Source organism: Chiloscyllium punctatum, chromosome 30, assembly GCF_047496795.1.
Source record: "Chiloscyllium punctatum isolate Juve2018m chromosome 30, sChiPun1.3, whole genome shotgun sequence".
NCBI lineage: Eukaryota > Metazoa > Chordata > Chondrichthyes > Orectolobiformes > Hemiscylliidae > Chiloscyllium > Chiloscyllium punctatum.
Window position 1 is genome coordinate 61,367,978 of NC_092768.1, and position 24,306 is coordinate 61,392,283.

Here is a 24,306-nt window from a genome sequence, read left to right on the forward strand (position 1 = left end):
CAGCGTCAGAATGACTGGCCCTGAAAGGACATGACTGAACAAGATGTCAAGGAGGCTGAATAAAATTGCACCTAATTGGAATCAGTTGTAAATTCCCAAGCGGTTGGGCCATTCGGAACACCATGTGGCTGATGGAGATCAATCCTCTCAGTCCCTGGATATCTCTGTGGGCGGTCCTCAGGGTAGCTTCCTCGGCACAAACTGCTTCAGCAACGTCTTACTCTCCGTCATTCGATCAGAAGTTAGGATGCTCAGAAAAGATCGCATAAAACAGCAAAACCTGGACAACATTCAAGCTCATGCTGTTAATGTGTAGGCAACATTCATGTAACAGCACTTCTAGACCCTGAACATTTCCACAGGGCTAAAAATGAGGAGCTCATTCAGCATCTCAAGCTGGTTTCACAGAAACATGAGAATGCCATTCAGCCCATAGAAGCTATTGGATAAGTAGAGGCACAGCGCATTCACTCTCTTACCTATTACACAAGAAGAGATTTTTTTTTAAAAAAAACTACAAATGTTGGAATTCAGGAAACTGGAAGACCACAACAAGCCAGGCAGCATCAGGAGAAAAAGTCCACATCTTGGGTATAACCTTCCTTCATGTCTGGGGGTGGGGGCAAGGGTGTGTACTGATAATGAGGCGAGGTGGGGAAATAGGAGGAGACGGCGTGTTGTGGTGGCGAACACAGGTAAAGGGTACCACCAGGTTGGCCAATGGGAAGAATGAATCCAGTTGACAGTTGGAAGATGGGTTGGACTAAGCAGGAGATCTGGGGATTGGAAGGGAGGTTACAAGAAAGTGGAGAACTCAGTGTTGAGACCCCCGGCTGTAGGCTACACAGGTGGAATATGAAGCGTTGTTCCTCCAATTTGTGCTTTGGTTCTTTGTGGCAATGGAGGAGGTCAATGATGTCATGTCGGAATGGGATTGGTAGGTGTAATTGAAATAGGCAGTGACTGGGAGGTCAGGTCAGCCCTTACAGGCCCAGCTGAGATGCTCAGCAAACCATTCCCCTTAGTTTGCATTTGGTCTCCCCGATATAGAGAAGACCACATCAGGAATGGCAGATATAGTAAACTAGGTTGGATCCCATCACCTGGCACATCTTCCACAAGGACTGATCCCTTCACTAATTTTGTTTCGTGCCATACTCCCCACCAAACCTGTCAATCCCCATGGGCAACTGACACTTGCAGATGAAAAATAAAATACATCACCTGCTGGCACACACCTCCCTCACCTCCATCCAGTGGCCCAAACAGTCCTTCCAGGGGAAACAGAGGTTCACCTGCCTCTCCTTCAACGTAATTTACTGCAGTAGGTTCTCCTGATGTGGTCTTGTCTACATCGGGGAGAGCAACGTAAACTAAGTGCACATTTCACCGAGCATCACAGCCCGGTCCAAAGGGGCTGGCCTGAGCTCCCAGTCACCAACCATTTCAATTCCCCTTCCCAATTCCTTTCCAACATGACCTCCTTGGCTTCCTCTGTTGCCACAGTGAGTCAGACCGCAAATTGGACGAACAACATCTTACCTTCTGCATCGTTAGCCTACAGCCTGGAGGATTCAACATTGAGTTCTCCAATTTTAAATAATCATTCCAGCCCCGCCTCCTCCCTTCTATTCCACCAAATGACCCCACCTTCTAGTTCCCAACTATATTCATCCCTCCCATCGACCAACCACGTTGCACCCACCACTTGTGTCCACCTATCCCCTACCTCACCATCCTTCTGCTCTCCACAACTCAACCACTCCTTTCCCTCTTTATCTGCAGTTCCCCCTACCCCCACCCGCAATCCTGAAGAACGAGTATACTTGAAATGTTGACTTCTTCACCTCCTGATGCTACCTGACTTGCTGTTTCTTCCAACCTCCTGTTTGTCTAATGTTACACAGGAATATAAGGAATCTAGTCAGCACAACACGCAGGTAAGCAGCTACCACGGGTCACCCAATAATGAGCCTCTTCCCTGGAACGAGGAAGAGGACATTCAGCCACCCGAGACACTGACACACGAACAGAAGAGGCCATTCAGCCTCTCCAAACTGTTACACGGAACTAGGAGGATGTCATCTATGCTGTAACTTTACAAACCAATGAAGCAGAGAATGCACAAACAGACTGTTCCATGCTGTGCCTTCTGGCTCCATTGCTAATGTTTCATGCGTGTTGCATTAACGTGGTTTGCTGATGGTAAGGAGACACAGCGGATGATTTGTGCCATGTCTCAAGGAGGCATCTTCCATCTCTGAGAAGACAGTCTAGTCTTCTGCATGGAGGTCAGAAGGTTTTGAGAATGACCAACCCTGTCAGAGTGTCGCTGCTGACAATTTTGTGAACAACATGATGCTCAGTACTTACTGCTCTGTATGAATTTTGTCAGTGGCTCATGGCCAAGGACATCCACCTCCTTTTCACCAAGAGCACTTCCCATCATCTCGCCTTCTCATAAATACAAAATGAGACGGATGATATGTTTTGCCAAATCACTTTGTTGCCTTGCAAAACGCTATGCTTTAAGCACAGCCACGCCAACAGCAATGCCACGTTTGCCATTGGAGATTATTGGAGATACTGACGAGGTGATGGCCTAACAGTATTATCCCTGTAATGTTAACCCAGAGACCCAGGTGATGTCTCAGACCCCGGATTCGAATCCCACCACGGCAAATGTTAGATTTTGCATTCAATAAAATATCAGGAATTGAGAATCAAATGAAGCAATGAAAGCATTTTGTTTGTCCTACCTGGCACACTAGTGCACTTCAGGGAAGGAAATCTACCATCTTCACCCGGTCGGATTTACATGTGACTCCAGGCCCATAGCACTGTGGTTAACACACAGTTGTAGTTTGAAATGTCCAAGCCAGCCGCTCAGTTATGTCACTCACTACAAATTCTCAAATAAATGAATGCGGGCGGACCTCAGCACTGACTACTTACAGTCCACAGACTGCAGTGGGTCAGGAAGGCAGCTCACCAACACCTTCTCAAGGACAATGAAGAAAGGGAATTATATACTGGCCCAGCATCCCATTACTGAATAAAAGAAGATGATCACACTCAAGGAAGAGAGGCAAAGTGACATAACTCACTTCAAACCGGGACTTTGATATATACCTGACACGGGCATGAATTTGAGTAATATGAGAACAAGAGAAAAATAAATAAGATTAGTCTGGATTTTTATTTCCATTCCAGCTGATCATCAACGAACCCTTTGTTTGTTCTTTCTCTCTACCTCTCTCTTTCTCTATCTATTCAACTCACTCCTTCTTCCTTTCACAGCAGCCATACATGTCATCAACATCAAACACACTATTTCCCAGCTGCATTCAGTTCTGATGTATGGTGATTGGATGCGAAATTTCACTTCTATTTTACTCTCGACCTGAGGCTGCCAAATCTGTTCAGTTTCTCTGGCACTTACTCATTCCTTTTGTTTCTGATCTCTAGTATCATACTTTGTATTTTTTTCCTCTACCTTACATGTTGTTATTGCATGGGATGTCTGCATCACTGGCAGGGAAGCATTTGTGGACCTCACTAAATGCCTTTCACTGTGAGGCCATTCCTTAAAGTATAGAGTCTGATATCAGTCTTAATTCAGATCAGGCAATAATGTGAGATTTCTTCACCAAAGGATAACAGAGAAATAGATAAACTTCTTGACAAAGTGCTGGTTGGATTATATTAGTAAAATTCACTTTTATTTCCAGTTCCTCTCATTTGAATTTAAGTTCTGTCATCATCTGAGATAAGATTTGAAACAGCGTCCATAGTGCAGATATCTGGACCACTGAATTACGTGGCCACCGACAGTACTACTCTGACACAGTGTCCCTGTCATGAATATATTTTACAGACGAGAACAAGATGGAAACATTTGTAACGGAAAGAGCGATTAGAAGAGAACAGGAACCATAAAGTCTCAGTTTTTCCATGGTGTAGTTAATGGTTTATTTAGCACCCGCACTGACGTCAAGATGGGGTCTGGGGATATCATGGAGTTGGTAGTGGGTAGCTTTAGTGATGGAGAGAATACCAAGACATGAATCAATTCCGGGCAAATGGGTACTTCGGGATTGTGAACAGTCTTGTTCTCAGATGTTTGTGAGGGCGGGAGTGTGGGTGGTTCTGAAATTTGTGGAGAATGAATGGATTTGCATTTGAAACTGAAGACAATAGTTTCAGTCTTTACTAAAAATAGATAACAGAAATAGCATTGAAGTTCATCATGGCTTATGGGATTAATAAATCGATAGAGATGGGGAGACTTACCAGGAACACCAACAATAGCGAGCATGGGATTGTAACCAGCCTGAATAATCCACAGTACACCTAATATCCGATCTGGTAATATGTGCCAATACCAGTAAAAAAACAAAAGACCCAAAGATAAACTCCTGTCCATTGTTGCAGCATTCCAGTCTATTTTTCTTAGATTCTGAACCATTGGTGCGACATTCCAGTCGACTGTTCTCAGATTCTGATTCATTGTTGAAACATTCCAGTCTACTGTTCTTAGATCCTGGTCCATTGTTGGATTATTCCAGTCTGTGGTTCTCTGATTCTGATCTCTCCTCTCCCTGTTTCTGCAACTGCTGATTCTTGTCAGTGTTGCAGATGATGCATCTGCAGCAACAATGGGATAAAGCATTGGAAGACGCCCGGTACAAATAGAAGAGGAAAACCATCCAGTGACATAATTAGGATCCATGGAGACTGACATCAATCACAGTCACTGCACAAACAGATCCAGATAATTTCTTTCAGAATTCGACCTTCAGTTCAAAATAACAACTGGATTGAATTGAATGTTAACAGTGCTGACTAATGGATTAGGAATTGGCTGGCTGGAAGGAGACAGAGGGTAGTAGTTGATGGTAAAGGTTCATCTTAGAGTGCAGTTACTAGCGGTGTTACACAAGGATCTGTTTCGGGACCATTGCTGTTTGTCGTTTTTATAAATGATCTGTAGGAAGGGCTTGAAGGCTGGGTGAGCAAGTTTGCAGATGATACGAAAGTCGGTGGAGTGGTGGGCAGTGAAGAAGGATGTGGCAGGTTACAGCGGGATATAGATAAGTTGCAGAGCTGGGCAGAAAGGTGGCAAATGGAGTTCAATGTAGCTAAGTGTGAAGTCATTCACTTTGGTAGGTGTAACAAGAAGATGGATTACTGGGTTAATGGTAGGCAACTTGGTAGTGTGGATGAGCAGAGGTATCTTGGTGTCCATGTATACAGATCTCTGAAAGTTGCCACCCTGGTACATAGTGCTGTGAAGAAGGCTTATGGCGTACTGGGCTTTATTGGTAGAGGAATTGAGTTCCAGAGTCCTGAGGTCATGTTGCAGTTGTATAAGACTCTGGTGCGGCCTTATCTGGAGTATTGTGTACAGTTTTGGTCACCATACTATAGGAAGGATGTGGAGGCACTGGAACGGGTGCAGAGGAGGTTTACCAGGATGTTGCCTGGCATGGTAGGAAGATCGTATGAGGAAAGGCTGAGGCACTTGGGACTTTTCTCATTGGAGAAAAGAAGGTTTAGGGGAGATTTGAGAGAGGTGTACAAGATGATTAGGGGTTTAGATCGGGTTAACAGTGAGAACCTTTTTCCACGTATGGAGTCAGCTGTTACTAGGGGACACAGGTTTAAATTAAGGGGAGGTTGGTTAAGGACAGATGTTAGGGGTAGATTCTTTACTCAGCGGGTTGTGAGTTCATGGAATGCCCTGCCAGTAGCAGTGGTGGACTCTCCCTCTTTATGGTCATTCAAGCGGGCATTGGATAAGCATATGGAGGTTATTGGGCTAGTGTAGGTTAGGTAGGCTTCGGTCGGAGAAACATCGAGGGCTGAAGGGCCTGTACTGCGCTGTATTTTTCAATGTTCTATGTTCTATGGTCACATTTCCCATCACCAATTGCTCTCGTGAAGTTAGTTGTGAGGGAGAATTATGGACGTTTTCTTATCGCAGGCTAGATGATTCTGCTGTATTATTCATTTACAACACTGTAACCACCTGAACGCTCCATCATGACCATCCACAAAAAAAATCACAATCTAGACTTGGTTTCCATGCTGGTCTCTCCTCGACTAGTACAGTCGCCAAGCAACAGATTCTCAGTGGATGTATTTGCCCTGACCATATACAGGAAGTGTGGATCTGTCTGGACAATCCACTCGTGACCATGCTGAATCTTCAACACACAGTATGATTGAGTACCGTTTTGTGAAAACTAACAAACAACTTAATGCATTATATTGTCTTCAAAGCTGTAAGACTTACATTTTTGGAATTCAGTCCAAAGCCAAATGTGGCATGTTCTCACAAAGCTAGTCCTTTTACAGGGTATTGCTGTCATTGATTTTTTTAAAGAGGGTCTAAACGACCAAGGATTCCAATATGTCATAATTTTGAAAGGTTCGTTGGGGTCCTTTTGTTTATACCTAACTGATAATGCCTCATACAGAAGCCTTTCAAGTCTTGAAAAGTAGCCTGTATAATCAAGAGGACCTGTCCAGCTCCCACAACTGGACAGGCTGGATCAGTTCGGGGGTTTGTTGAGTCAAGGTCACTGGACGCTCTCTGCCTCATTCTGACCTTCTGACCTTATAACCTGTTACCAGTTGTGTCAGTTTTACCCTTGGTGCTAAGGGGTTTTGTTTATTGGGTTGTTGCAAGTAAGTTGGAATATCATCCTTAAATCGGGATAGCCTGTCAGGTTCGGATACGATACGTTATTCAGGTATTCTATTTTCGGTTCCTTATGTTTCATTTGGTAATTTGGCAAATAAATGTTATTTGTTTAAAAATCGGCTGTCTGACCAGCTAATTCACTCTGGAAATTTCAGCTATACACTAACCTTCAAAAAATAGCAAATCTAAGTTCCGGGCTTCCTATTAAAATGTTTTGAGGGTTCGGGTCTGGTCCGCAACAAATTAGGGGGCCTTTGCAGAATTTAGACAGCGAGATGCGGGTGTTATTGTGTCTTATTTCGTGTGTTGATTTGGTGAGTAAGCAGAGCTTCAGGTAACAATGGTTCTTGCAGGAACCAAGCTTGTTTTGGAGGTCGGAAAAGTGACCTTGTGGGTTTTACAGAATGCACATAAGTCCAAGCAGCGGGAATTAGTAGACAAAGTGAGTTGAAGCTACCGTCTGATGTGAGGAAAGATGAGATGATTGCAGCAGTAGTTCAGCATTCCAACTTGCTGGAAACTCCATCAGGATCTGGGCATGACTAAACTTCAATCGCAAAAGAAGCAGCTTGAGTTAGAAGCAGAGATGAAGCAGTTTGAGCTACGACTAAAGTCAGAAGAGGAAGAAAGATAACGAATAGGTTTAGCAGAGCAAAGAGAAAAAATAATGCATTCAGCAGGAGAGAAAGAAAAACAGGGAGCATTCGAGCTTCAGAGATGGTCACTTAGAATGGAAAGTCAGCTTTAAAGGATGAGGCTGAAGGCTGAAGGTAAGCTTAGTGAGGAACAGACTGAGGATGGGCAATCCCATTGTAGTCCAAAGCCTAGTTTCAGTATATTCACAGCTTGCCTAAATTTGATGAGTAGGAAAGAGGCTAAAGAATTTCAGTGGCCAGTGACCATGCAGGTTTTGTTGACCCAAACAAAACTTGGAGGTAGAGCTTGTGAGATAGTGCAAAACTATCAAAGGAGGGATCTGGGGAGTATGAGGAGAGGAAAACATATATGTGAGCTTGTGCCAAAAGCCTACAGACAACGTTTCAGGAATTTAAGGAAGGATCCTGTTCGAACACATATTGAGTTTGAAAGGATCAAACAAAGTAATTTTGATAGATGGATAAGAGTTTTAAAAAGAGAGCAAACATACGATGCTCTTCGAGAGACAATTACTTTGAAGGTGTTTAAGCATTCACATAGTGCACACTCATTTGGAAGATCATAGAGTTATAAAGCCAAAACTGGCAGCTGAAGAGGCTGATGATTATGACTAGTGATTATGATTATAAAACTTGTTCTGGCTTCCAGAATCAATTTCAGTCCATGATGGATAGAAACTGTGGCAAAGAGAAATCCCCACGGAGAAAGGGAGATATAGATCTCGGTGAAGAACTTACCACAGGGTAAAAAGGCAATACGTGAAGGAGGCAAAGAAGATAAAAAGCTCTGGCGTTTTCATTGCACCAAATTAGGACTCATGATATCACTGTGTTGGGGGGTTCAGAAAAAAAACGGATGCAGGAAAAAAGATAAGTCTGGGAGTTTTGTCGGAGTGGTAACAGAAAGCACAGTGGAAGCCAGAAAGCTGTATCAGAGTGAACATGCTGATTGGAGGTTTGTTACGGAGGAAGTGCCAGATCTGCTGAGAAAATATACCTGCAAAGATTAATTTTATTCACATAGGGCAGGTAAAGAGGATGCAATATTAAGAGACACAGGCTCCTGGGCGGCACGGTGGCACAGTGATTAGCACTGCTACCTTACACCGCCAGAGACCCGGGTTCAATTCCTGCCTCAGGCGACTGACTGTGTGGAGTTTGCACGTTCTCCCCGTGTCTGCGTGGGTTTCCTCCGGGTGCTCCGGTTTCCTCCCACAGTCCAAAGATGTGCAGGTCAGGTGAATTGGCCATGCTAAATTGCCCGTAGTGTTAGTTGTAGGGGTAGATGTAGGGGTATGGGTGGGTTGCGCTTTGGCGGGGCGGTGTGGACTTGTTGGGCCGAAGGGCTGTTTCCACACTGTAAGTAATCTAATCAATCTAATCTAATCTAATCAATCCTCTGTGAACAGATAAGGAGATATATACTCCTGAAGGACTATTTCCAGAAAAGGTACTGCTAGAGGGAATTCACCATGAGACAAAAGGTGCAAAAGTATGTAAAGTGAGCATATCGTGTCCAGAAAAGTGTGGGGAAATTGTAGTAGGGGTACTGGACAAACTCTCAGCTCCAGGAATAAAATTTGTCCTTGTGGAAAATATAGCTGATTCAGTGGTTGGATTACTGCTACTCTCGTTTAAAAGCCAGTGGATATGCAAACAACTGAATCAATGTAGGAATCACATCCTGGAAACTTTCCTGACTATGGGTAATAAAGTCCCAATATCATCAGTTGAAACAGAAAATACCGAAAACGTAAAGATAAGGAAGCTTAAGTCGCATGAGCAGATACTTTGTTCCATCAGAAAATTGAGACAAAGCAGGAGCAAATAGGTGAACGTGTAAATATTTTTTGTTCAGTTAAACTAACTGAGTCACAGCAGAAAGATAAAAGTTTAAAGCAGTTGTATCAAAAAGCATATACGTTAGGAATTTTGAATGTATCCCTGAGTGTTATTACCTTAAATATGATGTCCAAATGAGGAAATGGAGAATGACATATATTCAAGGAGATGAGAAATGGGGATAGATTCATCAAATCATATTGCCAATGGGGTACAGAAAGGAGGTGACGCGAATGGTGTATGAGTTACCATCTAGAAGTCAGTTAGGAGTTATGAAAAAAACAAACTGAATACAGAAACACTTTACTGTCCTGGACCGCAACAGGATGCAGTTGAATTTTGCCAGACGCGTCATACATGTCATGTAATTGGAAAAACTCAAGCGATAATAAAACCTGCACCTTTCTTAACTATTCTGGCAGTTGAGGAACCTTTTACATGAGTCGTAATTGATTGGCTAGGTTCCCGACCACAAACAAAAAAGTCGGCATCAGTATTTGTTCACAATAATGGATGCCTTGACTAGATTTCCAGAGGCCATCCCAAGGTGCAGTATCACACTAAAAGAATTGGAAAGGAGTTACTCTTTTATTTAAAAAATGGTACGGACAACCAATGAATATACAGTGGGATCAAGGTTCAAACTTCACATCTAATTTATCACGATAATGTCTTAGGAATAAAGAATTCAAATCTACTGCATGCCATCCAAAATTGCAGGGAGCGCTAAAAATGTGACATTAAACATTAAAGACCATGTTGAGGGCTTATAATCAGGATTATCCAGATGATTAAGGTTCGGGAATTCCATTTGCACTTTTTGTGATCAGGGACGCCCCAAATTAACAGAGCAAATTCATTCAATTGGAAAAATTTTTGGTGCATTAAGTGAGAGGACCATTAAAATTGGATAAGGAGAAAATAGCAAATCAGAGTTCAAAGGCCACACATTTGGACTAGGTCTCAAAACTTAAGGAACGATTAATAGCGCTCGGGTGTTGGCTAGACAGCATTTAAATGTATTGCAACATGCAATAAAACAGGAAGCGGACAGGAAACCTTTTTTAAAAGTTCAATTCTGCGATCGGGGATAAGGTATTACTGTTACTTCCAGTTATAGGTGAACCTTGAAAATCAAGGTTTAGTAGACCTTATCAAATACAACGGATATTGAGTGAGGGTAACTACTTGATAGGGACTGCAGAAAAAAAGAAATCCCCCAGCGTATGTCATGTGAATAGGCTCAAAAGGTACTTTGACAGGTAAGGAAAGACAGAGAATAAGGTGTTAATGATTACGGCACAGAAGAAAATAAACAATTTCAGAGGATTCTGAATCGGACATTCCTCAAATTAAAGTGGACAAATTAAAGTGTGAGAAAAATCGAAATGACCAGAAAGAGTTATTACTATCACATGGGGAAATATGCAGATATTAACTTGGAAGTACTCACCTAATTGTGCATAATGTAGCTATAAGAGATGCCGTTACGATTAAGCAACATCCTTACAGGCATAATCCTCTAAAGTTGGCACAGGTTCAGAAGGAGATTGAATGCAAGCTCTAAGATGACATAATCAACGTGTGTTACAGTGACTGGAAAACACCCATAGTCATGGTGCCAAAGCCAAATGGTACCCAACGATTATGTGTGGACTATCGTAACGTCAATGCAGGTAAAAACATTGGTGCATACCCAGTTCCATGGTTGGAAGACTGTGTTGAAAATGTGGGATAAGCAAATTACGTTTGGTATGAAAAATGTGCCGGCCAACCAATATATTGTCGGATTATCCAACCTGTGATGTACATTGATGACCTTGTGACTTTTACGGACTCATGGAAGGAACACTTACAGAATCTATCGGACTTGTTTGATCGACTTCGGAAGGCAGGCTTGGTGGTAAACCTAGTTTAAAAGTGAATTTGCCAAAGCAAAAGTCACCTTCCTTGGCCATGCTATTGGACATCGATAAACGGTGCCATGAGATTTAAAAGTGATGGTAATTGGGGAATTTCCCTCACCGTTGACAACAGGAGCAGTTCCTGGGACTAAGTGGATTTTATCAAATGTTTGTGCCCCATTTTCGCAGTGTGACTGCTCCACTCACTGAATTGTTAAATAAAGGCAAGAAGTTTCAGTGGACAGAGGACCGTCAGAAGGCATTTGACGGAATTTGAAATATGTGGTAACCACTGCCCACGATCAGACACACCAGAATCTGGAAAACCATTCAAGGTGGATTCAAATGTCAATGATGTGGATTTCGGTGCTGGGCTCCTGCAGGAAATCTATAAGAAGACACAAGACCTATTGGGTATTTCTCCAAGAAGTTGAATGTTCATTAGTAGAAATATTCAACAGTTGAGAAAGACACTGTGAGCTTTGTGTTGGCACGACCACATTTCAGTGTTAACGTTACCAGCAACATATCAGAGACAACCATTTACACTGATCATAACCCAGTGAAGTCTTTTTTGGAGAATATTAAGGACAAAAATGCCAGACTGTTTAGCTGGGGCCTGTTGTTACAGCCATTCAATTTTAAAATTGTGCATGTGGAGGTCTTGAAAACGTGATTGCCAATGCAAATGGAGACACTCAATGATGGAAGTACCATACACTGAATCTGGATGTAGTTCTGTCTGTTGTAAACAAATGTATATGCGCATTTTAGAGTATGAACCACTATATTTGGTGGTTTTGAAAACTGAAGCCATCTTTGGATATTGAAGATTCGGTTTTATATTGGGAGAGATGTCACACAGGGGGTTAAGGTTATGTTGTCCTTGATTTTTTTTTCAGAGAGGTTCTAAACATCCCAAGATTCCAACATGTCTCAATATTGAATGCTTCAATGGGGTCCTTTGTTTTTTGCCGAACAGATAATGCCTCGGACAGAGGGTTTTCAAGCCTTTAAAAAAAAACAGGCGCATTCAAGGGGATGTGGCCAGCTCTACAGCTGTACAGGTCAGTTCAGTTTGAGGATTAGTTGAGTAGGTTCAGTGTTGAAACTGGACGCTGTCCCCCTTCTTCACCCCTCTGACTTTGTAACCTATAAGTTTTTTTTGTTAATGTTTATTCTTTGCGTTCGGGGGGTTGTTTATTAGGATTGTTGCAAGTAATTCGAATCAGCATCATTAATTGGAGATAGCCTGTCAGTTATTGAGATATGGAGAGGATGAATTTTTCAGGTACGGTATTTTTGGTTCATTGTCTTTCATTCCTTATTTTTGCAAATACATTCCGTTTGTTTAAAAGTCGACAGTCAGTCCAATTAATTCACTCTTGGAATATCCCTATGCACTTACCTTCAACAAATGGCAACATTACGGACTGGGCTATGTTCTTAAGAATGTTGTGACGGGTCGGGCCTGGTCTATAACAAATTATAATAACCTTATTTATTAAAAGTCATGAAATAACTAGTAAGGGATAGAATGAATATGATAATGGCTATGAGACAGAAAGTGCTGCGGCCAGTGGCTGTGATGACCTGAGGGGAGTGCAGCAATGTCTCCCAGTCACCAGTATTCAGCCATCACTGTTTCTGACAAATGGAATGAAATGCAATACAGAGCAAGATCACAGATAACCCCTGGTATATGGAATTTTGAACAACAATGTGAGTGGAATAGGGCAATTTTATATGTGAAGTACATAGTTATATTTTATATATCGACTGTTTAATCACAGGTTATACAGGTTGTTCAGAAATTTTCGGAACGGGATATTCAGAAATAAAAACAGACAAAGATAACAAAATGTATTTCGTTATAGTGAGTTACAGCAGAGTGAGAGTGAGAATACAGCTCATACCGAGCTGGTACAGAGATGATGGGCTGCAGGACAACCACCTTTATTGTACTTATTCAGAGAAATATATTGAAAATGTTCAGAAACTGAGGAGTCAAGTTTAATCATAAAACACACAGACAATATCATAATTAATAAACCATTCCTATTTTTTTCATCAAGTGTAGCTGTCTCTAAAAGGCCTTTTAAATCAAAATCACTTTGATGAGATCCGCGTATTTATTTTCAGAACTTAAAGAATAAACAGACTCCAGTGCAATGCATGTGTCACTGGCACAAGTGATGGGGACAGGAATGGAGCATATTGTCCAAATATAATCGGTTTCAACATCCAGAGCAACCAAGAAAAAGCAAAATATTAGAGAAAGTGGAAATCTGAAGTACAAATGCGAAATGAAGGAGGAATGCAACAGAAGATGCAGGATCTGGGCAGAGAAACAGAGTTAACATAACGAGTCTTATATGAAACTGTTCTGAACAAGTTATGTTAGACTCAAAAAGAGTTAATTCCTTTTGTCTCTGCTCCGATACTGCCAGAACTGTGGGGTTTCTCTCCAGCACTTTCAATTGGTGCAATGACAGGAGACAGAGAGTAATGGTGGGTAGTTGCTTTTCGGACTGAAGGCTTATGCCCAGCAGTGTTCCACAGGGCTTGGTTCTGGGTTTTCATTGTTTGTCATTTATGTGAATTATTTGCGTGAGAATATTGAAGGCATTATTCGTAAGTTTGCGGATGACACCAAAACCTGTGGCACAGTGGACAGTAAAAAAGGTTTTCTAAGAATACATAAGGATCTTGAGCAAATGGGTCAAGAGATTGACAAATAACAGGTAGAGTTCAAGCTGGATGAATGTGAGGTGCAGGCAATAATGTGTGTTTGTTGCTGTCTAGTGAAACCGGAATGGGATGATTTTATTCCCAAACTTATTGGTTCAAAACATCGATATCCTTCATGATCTTTGAGAGGCCTTACCCTCTCTGTGGCTACCCTCTTGCTATTAATGTAGTTGCACAATATCTTTGGATTATCCTTAACCTTATCTGCCCATGCTATCTCATATCTCCTTTTTGCTTTCGTGATTTCTCTCGAAATAATGCCCCACACTCTTTATATTGACTAAGGGATGAAATTGAATAAAGTTGTCTATATCTAAAGTAAGGCTTTCTTTGATTCTTCAATAAAAGTTCAATAACTGTAGTTGTCAATTGTTCCTTAAGCTTACCAGCATTATCCTTCACTCTAACAGGGACATAATGACTCTCAACTCCCGCCCTCACACTGTTGAATACCTCCCACTTGTCAGACATTGTTTTACCTGTTAACAGTCTACTCCAGTTAAACTTGGTAAGTACTTGACCCATGTCATTAAAATTTATGGGACTCCAATTAAGACAAACATTAATGAAAGGCGTATTATTTTCCATAACCATTATGAAACTAATAGAGTTATGATTGCAAAACCCAAAATATTCCCTCACATTTACTTCAGTCACTTGCCCTGCCTATTGCACAAAAGAAGGCCAATTTTACTCTTTCTCTGTTAGAATCATCCGCATATTGATGAAGAAAATTTTTGTGAACACATTTGACAAATTCTTCACCATCTAATCCGTTAACACCTCGGTAGTCCCAATCAATTTTTAGAAAATTAAAATCTCCCATTATTTCAACCTTATTAAGCTTAAATATATCCGAGATCTCTCTACATGAATGTTTCTCAATTTCTTTCTTACTGTTGGAGAGCATATGGTACATTACAGTCAACGTGCTCTTTCCTTTCTTATTTTTCATTTCGAGCAATATTTTTTCACTGGACGATTTGCCACAAATGAGCATTTAGTGCATTCTGTTCAAATTGAACATTATTTTCTTATTTTTGATACTGCATGCATATTTTAACTGGATAATTTTTCAGAGATATCTTCTCCAGTTACAGCAATGATTTATTCCTTAATCAAAAATAGCAGACCTCCCGCTCCCTGCCCTCCGCTTGTCTGTTTCCGTCCTTTCTATGACCCTGTACACCTGGAACATTGAATTGCCAGTCTTGAACATCTTTCAGGCGAAAGTGAGGACTGCAGATGCTGAGGATTAGAGTCCAGAGTGTGGTGGTGGAAAAGAACAGCAGGTCAGGCAGCATCCGAGGAGCAGGAAACTCGATGTTTCAAGCAAAAGCCCTTCATCAGCCCATTCCGCATGAGTGGCTTTTGCCCAAAACGTTGAATTTCCCTAAAAAATGCTGCCTGACCTGCTGTGCTTTCCCAGAACTACACTCTCGATTTGGACATCTCTCAACCAATTTTCTGTAAACAATATGATGTCCCAATCCCATGTTCTTAAACATGCCTTGAGTTCATCAGCCTTCCCTGTAAGACCCCTTACACTGAAATGAATGCAATTTCGTGCTTCAGAATTACTATATAATCTTGACTCTCTGGTTTTTCTTTTCCAATTGACCTGCTCTCCTCACAATCATTAACTTCTCTAACCACCCTGCCATTTCTACTGCTACTTGGAATATCCCCCTTGCCGTCTCTGTCAATATAAAGTTTCCCTACATAGAATGAGCAACTCTCCATGCTAGGATATTCGTTGCTTTCCAGTTTAGATTAGACCAATCTTTTCTGAACAGGTCATTTCTATTCTAAAATATATTCCAATTCCCCAAAAATCTAAATCCCTCAATAACACAATAGATTTTCAGCGTTGATTTTTCTCCTTTAACCCTTTGTTCCTTCCCAGTTGAGTTTGGCATTGGGAGTAAACAAGAAAGTATTGCTTTAACGGTTTTATTTTTGATACTCTACCTCACCTCTTAAGTTCACTCTGTATTGCTTTAATCTTTCCCAAAAAAATGTCAGTCCTGCCATTATCTACAATAATGTTTGGCTATTCAATCTCACCTTTAACAACGGGCTTGAAATGTTTCGAAACGTTCTTAATCCTCGCATAGGGAAAGCAACAAGCCATCCTAAATTAACGGTCACTGCCCCAGAATCTCCTGTTGATGCCCCGATAGAAAAGTCCACTGAAGCAACAATTCTACTAACTTTCTCAAATACTGCTGCACATAAGAATCATTCCAATTGTCCAATAATTGATTGTTCTTCCATTTTTCTCAGAGAGACAATGCCTTCAGCTGTTCTAAAAGCAGGGAAGCATTTTGATAGAGGAATAACCACCGGAGACATTTGAACTACCTTCTTATCTTTCCTGACAGTCACCCAACTATCTCAGTGATTTGCTGGATAACATTTTTTTCCTAACTTTTCGAGCCATCTCTCACTGTACATTATATATGGCCTTAATAACATTATGCATAAAAGCAGGATTGTTTTTGACCACTTAAACATATGTTACCTTTCATTACCTACAGACAATAACGTTTAAAAATGGAAAAATATATACATATTCGTATCAAACATATAAAATGTAAACAAAATCAATCATTTAGCTAATTAAAACAATAAAAATATTCCTCTTCAGTAAATCCCGAAAAAACGTAGTCACGTCCGGAGCTGAAAATGTGTAGGACTCTCCAGAAGGAAGGTACAACTCTGTAATTTAAAAAGAGCTGATGATTTTTTCAAAGCAAAAACAAATTTGCAGTGTCATAAAAGAGACCTTTTAAAACAGAAATAGACTTTTCCTTTCTTTTGTAAACCACCCTTAAAAAGCTCTTTTAAAACAAACATTTGGTTTGAAAGAAAATTGCGAGTTTTTTTTTCATTTGTTTGATTGTTTTTGTATGTAAATGAAACAAAATAGAAAAAATGATGTTAAATTAATAAACTATAATATCTATATCAACTGCAAAAAAAACTACATTAAATATTTAACTGTCTGCAATCCCAGGAGCAGCTGTAAGATCCATGCTTCTCTAAGAAAATTTTGTGAAACTGTTTTTGCAATTTGAAGAAATGTGGATGCACGTTTTAATAATTTGTTCCCAATTCAAAGTGACTTTACAATACGGTTTAATCTCCTGCCACGATTCTAAATGTAGAATTTAATCGAATCTTTATCCTCATTACTCGAATTCTTTCAAACAAAATTGCGAGTCTGTGTTCATCGTACAGACGGAAACATCCTTCAGCTCTGACTATTGCAGGAATGATACAAAGAACATTACCCAGGTCCACGTAAAACCCAGATGTTGCAGGGAAAGCCACCGAAACCTAATCCAATATTAATTACGTACAAGCCTTATGAATAAGTCATAGAGAATTGCACAATATAAAGGGCGAATTCAGCTTCATGTCCAAAATAAATTCCTCCCTCATAAAAATCCTCAACTGCATTACGTTATAAATTCACAAAAATAGCAATGACAAGAGAAGAAAATCAAGGCTAAGTAGTGAACTTACTAAATGATGATAATGAGAATGGGACGGATGGAGTTTGGGGGGAATGATAAATAATGTTGTGGGTGACACAATGATAAGCTGGTGGTTCACAGTGAGGAGGAACGTGTGAGGTTACAGGAGGGTATAAACCAACTGTTCAGGTGTACAGATCAATCGTTGATGAAAAATGTAACACATATACATTTCTGAAATATTAAGACAAGAGAGTACTCAAACAGAAGAGAGGCTTGATTTATTTGATTTTACTTTTAAGCAAAGAAGGTTGAGAGTTGCTCCTGGTGGCGGTGTTAAACAGCATGGGGGGTATGCACAGGGTGATCAGAGAGCAGCCTTTCCCCTTACTCGTAGGCTCAATAAAAAGGCGACACACTTATAAAGTGAAAGTGATCTCACCATTAATCTGTAAACTGTAGAAAATCTTTCCTATTTATAAATGTATTTGGTTTTAAAATATTTCAAGATTTATATTGTATTCTGAAAAATGTGATATTGACGCAGAGGTTTGTTTTGAGATCCAGATTCCCCATTCCTCGTGCTTCCGTTTCGCAATCTGTTCATTGAAATAATACAATTTTTCCATTCAACTCTCCAACATGCTCAAACACAGACACAGTTTCTGAACTATGACCCAAAGACCAATAAGTGCCCATTCCCCTGACCTTTTTAAAGACTTCTATCCTCTTCACGTCTTCCTTTTCTAACCTTTTCAATGTTTGTATTCTTTTATAATAATTCAAAATATTTTTCATAAGATATACTGTATGACACTTTCCAACAGTGTTGATAACGTAATATCTTTACTCACTATCTAAACCATAAAGTTACAACTTTGCTAAAGTGTTTTGTAGGCCCGTCACTCACTTCCCAGACTGAAGTTGCAGCAAATAGTCATTGAAATCTCAAAAGAATTGCCAAGTATTTACTTCTGATCGGAATGGTAATTTGTCTCTTTGATATGAAAAGGGCATGTTAATTACGGACTGTCTGTCTGACTGCAACATTTTGATGTGGTTACTCCAGACAACTAAACATCAGGAATAAAGAGCAGGGATAGGCCAACTGGGTGCCAGGTCTGCTGTGGGAATCAACAAAACCTGACTGTGGTCTTTTCTCCACATTAATGTCTTGTTCCCGAGACACAGAGCAACCTACACCTCTCTTGACCAAAACCCACGAGTCATGTTACCCCAGCCACCAACAATGAATAAAATTCAAAGAACTGCAGATGGAGCAACACAAGAACATAGAAATTAGGAGTGGCGGAAGTAAATTCAACTTTGCACTTATCCACATTAAATACCATCTGCCAGATATAACAATCTGCCCCAATGTCTAATATTCATCTGTAAACTCTTTATTTCAGTATTACGGCCTGTTTGCCATCTAGTTTAGTACCATCTGTGAATTTAGTTGCTCCACTCTGTCTCGCCTTCCAAGTCATTTGGATTGTTTGTAAACAGTTATGGTCTGAGAACTGAAACCTGTAGCACCTCACTAGTTTTAGTTCGGCAGAGAAAGACCAGTTATCCCGATGCTCTGTGTTCTGTCAGTAAGCCAAGCTTTTTTCCAATTCGATGTTCTACCCGTAACACCCGGGATCTAACCTGCTAGATCAGTCCTTTATGCAGCACCTTGTCAAATGCCTTCTGAAGTTTAAATGGACAGCAGTTGCTGTATCCTAATTATCCACATTCTTTGTTATTTTCTCAAAGAACACCAGCAGGTATGTCAAGCACAACCTGCCCATCATGAAAGCGTGCTAACAGTGGTGAACTGATCTTTGTTTTTCTAAATGGTCAGTTATTTCCTACGTTATGGTTGACTGAAGAAACTTCCCCACCACAGAGTTAAAACTCACTGGTACAAAATTTGCCATTTTTCTTCCTATTTCTTGTTTTGAATACGAGTGTCACATTATTAATTTTCCAATAGTTCGACACAGTTCCAGAATCAAAAGATTTTTTTTAAATATCGTAACTAACACATTCGGTACATCTGCTGTTACCTCCTTTATTATAATAGAGTGCAGGCCGAGAGCCTGACCTCCCTCTAATCCTATCAATGTATTTAATACATTTTTCCTTCAGCATCGTACTTCCATCAAGATCCTTTGCAGTTGTTGTAAGTTTTGGGAAGAAATTATCTTCCACTGTGAAAGCAAGAAGTGTTGGCTTTACCTCTGCCCCTTCTGAGTTTCCCATTACTACCCCGCCGTTTTCATTCTCTAAAAGTCCAACATTTGCGTTCAGAATTTTTTGACTTTTTGCCTACTCAGAGAAGTATTCTTTATCAATTCTTATGTTTATGACGTATTTTCCTTCGTAGCCATTTTGATTTTGTTTTCAACAAAAGTTTGCGAACAATTAAAGCGTTTTTCTTTATTCCATTCATAGGAAGATGACGTCGCTGGTTAGACAACACTCATTGTCCTTCCCTAATTGCCCAGAGGGCAGTTAAGCGTCAAGCAAATTTGTGTGGGTTTGAAGTCACATGTCAGTCAGACCAGGCAAGGATGGTGGTTTCCGGTCCTAAAGGATATTCATGAAACATATGGGTGTTTCAACCAATAAGCATACGATTCATTACCATCAATAGACTCTTAATTACAGGTTCATATTGAATTTAATCTCCACCATCTGCCATGGTGGCATTTGAACCCGAGTCCCCCGAACATTATCTGGATCAGCAGTCGCTGATAACGCCTTCATGTTATAATTAAATTCCTTGTTAATACATGGATCACTTTTCACCTTTTTAAAATTCCTCTTCCACACAGGATTACACTTTAATTAAGGAGTTTGGACTATTTCCCGATGTAGTTGCCACTGTTCTTCAACTGTGCCGCCCTTAAATGTTTTTGCCAAGTCCACTCAGGCCAAGCCCTTCCTCAGCCCAGTAAAATTCTCATTGTCCAATACTACACCTCACATCTGTGACTCTTTCTTCACTGTTTCAGTCTGAATGTGAAACTCTAGCATGTTGTGGTCACTCTTTCTAAGGCGATCTTGTACGGCAGTGTGATTGATCACTCCTTCCTCATTACATTATAACAAAGTCAGTTCTCTGTTTGGTTCCTTGAGATGTTACTCGAAGAAATCATCCCTCCTACGTTCGACGAATCGTTCTTTGAATCTCCCCTTGCCAAATTCATCAATCCAGTCAGTATGCATGTTCAAATTACCCATAATCACTCTTGTGTCCTTGCCTCAAACCAACGTTATTCCCTGTTTCATGCTATTCCCTACTTTGAAAGTAGTTTGCCGGCGTGGGGGTTTGTGAGCTGGGAATGCTTCTACCAACGGGAATCTTTCAATGTAATTTATTTCGAACCGGATGGATTCATCATTTTTGTCCAACGTACTAATATCATTTCTTATTACAGCCTTGACATCATCCTTAACCATTACAGACACTCCACCTGCTGTTCCTTCTTGTCTGAGTACTGAGTACCCTTGTACATTTAACTCCCCAGTCCTGACCTTCCTGTAACCACATTTCAGTAATCCCCACCAGGCCATACCTGGTTATCTCTGTTTGAGCTGTCAGCTAATTAATTTTATTTCAAATACTGCACACATTTAGTTAAAAAGTTTTTTTATGTAAGTTCTATTGATTTGTCTTTCTCTTTTATTAGTTTTTTGCACGGGCTCTTCATCCTTATTTATTGATCCCCGATAATAATGAGCCTATCATTTACTCCAACTTTCTACTCACTTTTTAAGTTGTTACTGTTCCTTCCTTCAGCATGATCATGTACTGGCTCTGCCTGTTTTGTTGACTAACCTCCACTTTCTGCTCAGTTTCTAACCTGCTTCTTTGGTTCCCAGTCTCCCCTATTATTAGGTTAAACCTGCCCAAGTTACACTATCACATCTCCCTTGCAGGATGTTGGGGCCACTCCAGTTTAGGTGCGCCCTGTCCTTTTTGCACTGCTCTCACCTGCCCCGGAAGCTATCCGAATCATCCAAATTTCAGAAAGACTCCTCCAAGACCAGCTCTTTAACCATGTATTCAACTATAATATCTCCCTCTTCCTTGTCTCAGTTGTAGGTGGCACGGTGAGTAGTCCCAAGATTACAATCCTGGAGATCCTGGTTTTAAACTCAGGCCTCGCTTCCTAAACTTCTGTGCAGGATCTTTCAGTCCTCCTACGTATATCAGTCGTATCAATGTGTACCACGACCGCTTGCTATTCAGTTTGCCCTGAACATGCTCGGAGACATCCCTAATCCTCGCACCAATCGCCCTTTGTATGAATAATTCATATAATCATAGAATCATTGCGCTGGGGAAACAGGCCATTTCACACAGCACGTCCACGCTGACCATCCAGAGATTAAAGCACCCTGACTCATTCCCCTACTTTATTACTCTGCATTTTCCCCTGACTAAGGCATCTAACCGGCACATTGCTGAACACTTTTGGCAAAAAGTCAGCAACCTCGACCCATTCCGTTACCCTGTGTTAAATCTGATTTCTCACAACAGATACTTCCAGAACTACTGAGCATATCCAGCAATTGGTTTTGTCACCGATGATAGTTGCATATTGATTAAAACACATGCAACTCAGACTTGAAACAAAGTTGAATTTAAACTCTCAGGAGAAAACTAAATATTTGGTCATTCTATGATCCCAGTTATGTTTTATTAAATTACTCCTGTTCTGTCCGTGAACATCATTTGTTCACTTTCTCATACCTGAATAAAGGAGATTTTTGCATTTTTTTTAAATATCAGAAACCTCAGAAACGTTGCACACTTACTTCTTCATGTGGGAATGTGATTACATCTCATTCTTTCGTCTCAGTTCAATTACAGAGGATTATTCACAACACACACATACACACACGCACACACACACGCATACCCCCCCACACACACAAACACACACCCACATATGCACACATACAGACTGAAAACGGGTCATTTTTTGAAACAGAAAAAATGTGTTAAGTCAACGTAGATGATCAAATTTATGAAAATCTATGTCGGGCGGGCAAACGATATTGTTATGAAGGTGTAGAGGTGTACATTGTTCTGAAAGAAGTTAAAATGTAACATTTGACTGTGAAGCTAATCGTGAGTAAGAGTTGCCATGGAACAAAAACAAATTCAGTTTAAGTTATGCCCCAACACACTGAAATCCAATCGAGTTTGAAATATAATGCAATGTGTTGAGGTGTAAAACTGGTCATTTTGAACATTTAGGGGGAGAACTGTTAAGGACATCCACAAAGATAGACTGCTGGTGGAAGAACTTTCTGAACGGTACCTGTCTATAAGAAGTTTGCACAGCAGAACATCGAAGCCAACTGAGATAAAAATCTACAGTGCAAAATCTACAAAGTAGAATTGACAAAGCTGACTGGTTTTAAAACGTGATTCTTTTTTGGTAAATCTTAATCGTGGTGTTTTGTTTTATCGGACCAGTATTGTAGAATGGGAGGTAAAAGATAAGTTTAACGAAACGAGTTCTAAATAGGTAGTCATTTTAATATTCTCTGTTGGAGTTAAATAGCAAAATTGTCAATTTTACTTTAAACAGTGACCTATGCAAATGGTTCTTTGCCTCTCGAAATTTAACAAATTCTGGCATGAGGTGAAGTTTTTCTCTGTGGCTGGTTTAATTTAGGAGACGGTTTACTCTCTGTCATAACAGTTTGGGGCCCCTCGAAAGCGATTTGAACGGGTTTAGACAGATCCAGTCTGGGACTCAGGCAGATTTAAATAGGTTTAGGGTATGAAAACGCACAGTAGATTTAATCATTTGCGCATTATTGTCCGCGAGTTTTAAACAAAAAGTCAGTGAGACACTTTGTTTAATTTCGGTGACTTGTGGTTGGTTAAATTAAAGGTGAGAGAAATGGCTCTTAAAATGTTGAAGAGGTTCTGGGGTTTGAAGATGATTCTCACATTTGCCGAGGGCGTTTAGAAGGAAAGATAAAGGCAAAACTTTTAGAATTAGCAAAGAACTTAGATTTGTGTTTCACCAAGAACAAGAGTAAAGCTGAATTTGTTAGGAAATTACTCAAAAACAAAGTTATATCAGAGAAACAAATTACAATTCAAAAAAGATTACAATTCAAGAAAATGCAGTTTAAAGATAAACGAAAGGAAAGAGACAGAGAACGAAGAAAGCGAAAACAAGAGAGAAGAGAGAGAGAAAAAAGAAGTTTCGTAGCTGAGCAAAGAGAGAGAGAGAAGAACAGGCGAGAGAACGAGAAAGATGATGCTTAGCTGAGCACAAAGGGAGCGAATTTGAACTTGAGAAGTTGCGATTTAGTTAGCAAAGTCAAGTTAACATGATGGAGATTAAAAGGGACATTAGTGTCATATACAACTTTGTCAAAACTCTGCCACATTTTGATGTGAAAGATGTTGAAGCCTTCTTTATTTCACTTGAAAAATTGGCTAGGCAGATGGAATGGTCTGAGGATTTATGGGTAATGCTATTTCGGACTAAGCTGTTTGGCAGAGCTAGAGAAGTATTCGCTGCGCTGTCAGAAGAGAGGGTCAAGAAATTATGAAGACGTCAAACAACGTGTTTTATGTGCTTACGAATTGGTACTGGAAGTATATAGATATCAGTTCGGAAACATAAAGAAGGAACCAAATCAGCCTTATGTTGAGTTCGAAAGAATTAAACAGGCATTTTGATAGATGGCTTAAGGCTTTAAAGACAGATAAGACCTATGAGACTCTAAGGGAGATTATTCTGCTGGAGTTTAAAACTTCACTTCCAGAGATGATAATAATTCACGTGTAGGAACAGAAAGTTCAGGAATTGAGAAGGGCAGGAGAATTAGCAGATGAATACATGTTGCTGCATAAGACAGGCTTCCAGCCAGAATTTTGTCCCGTGTGGGATAGAATTTGGGAGAAGGGGAGACGCTACACTATAAAAGAAAGA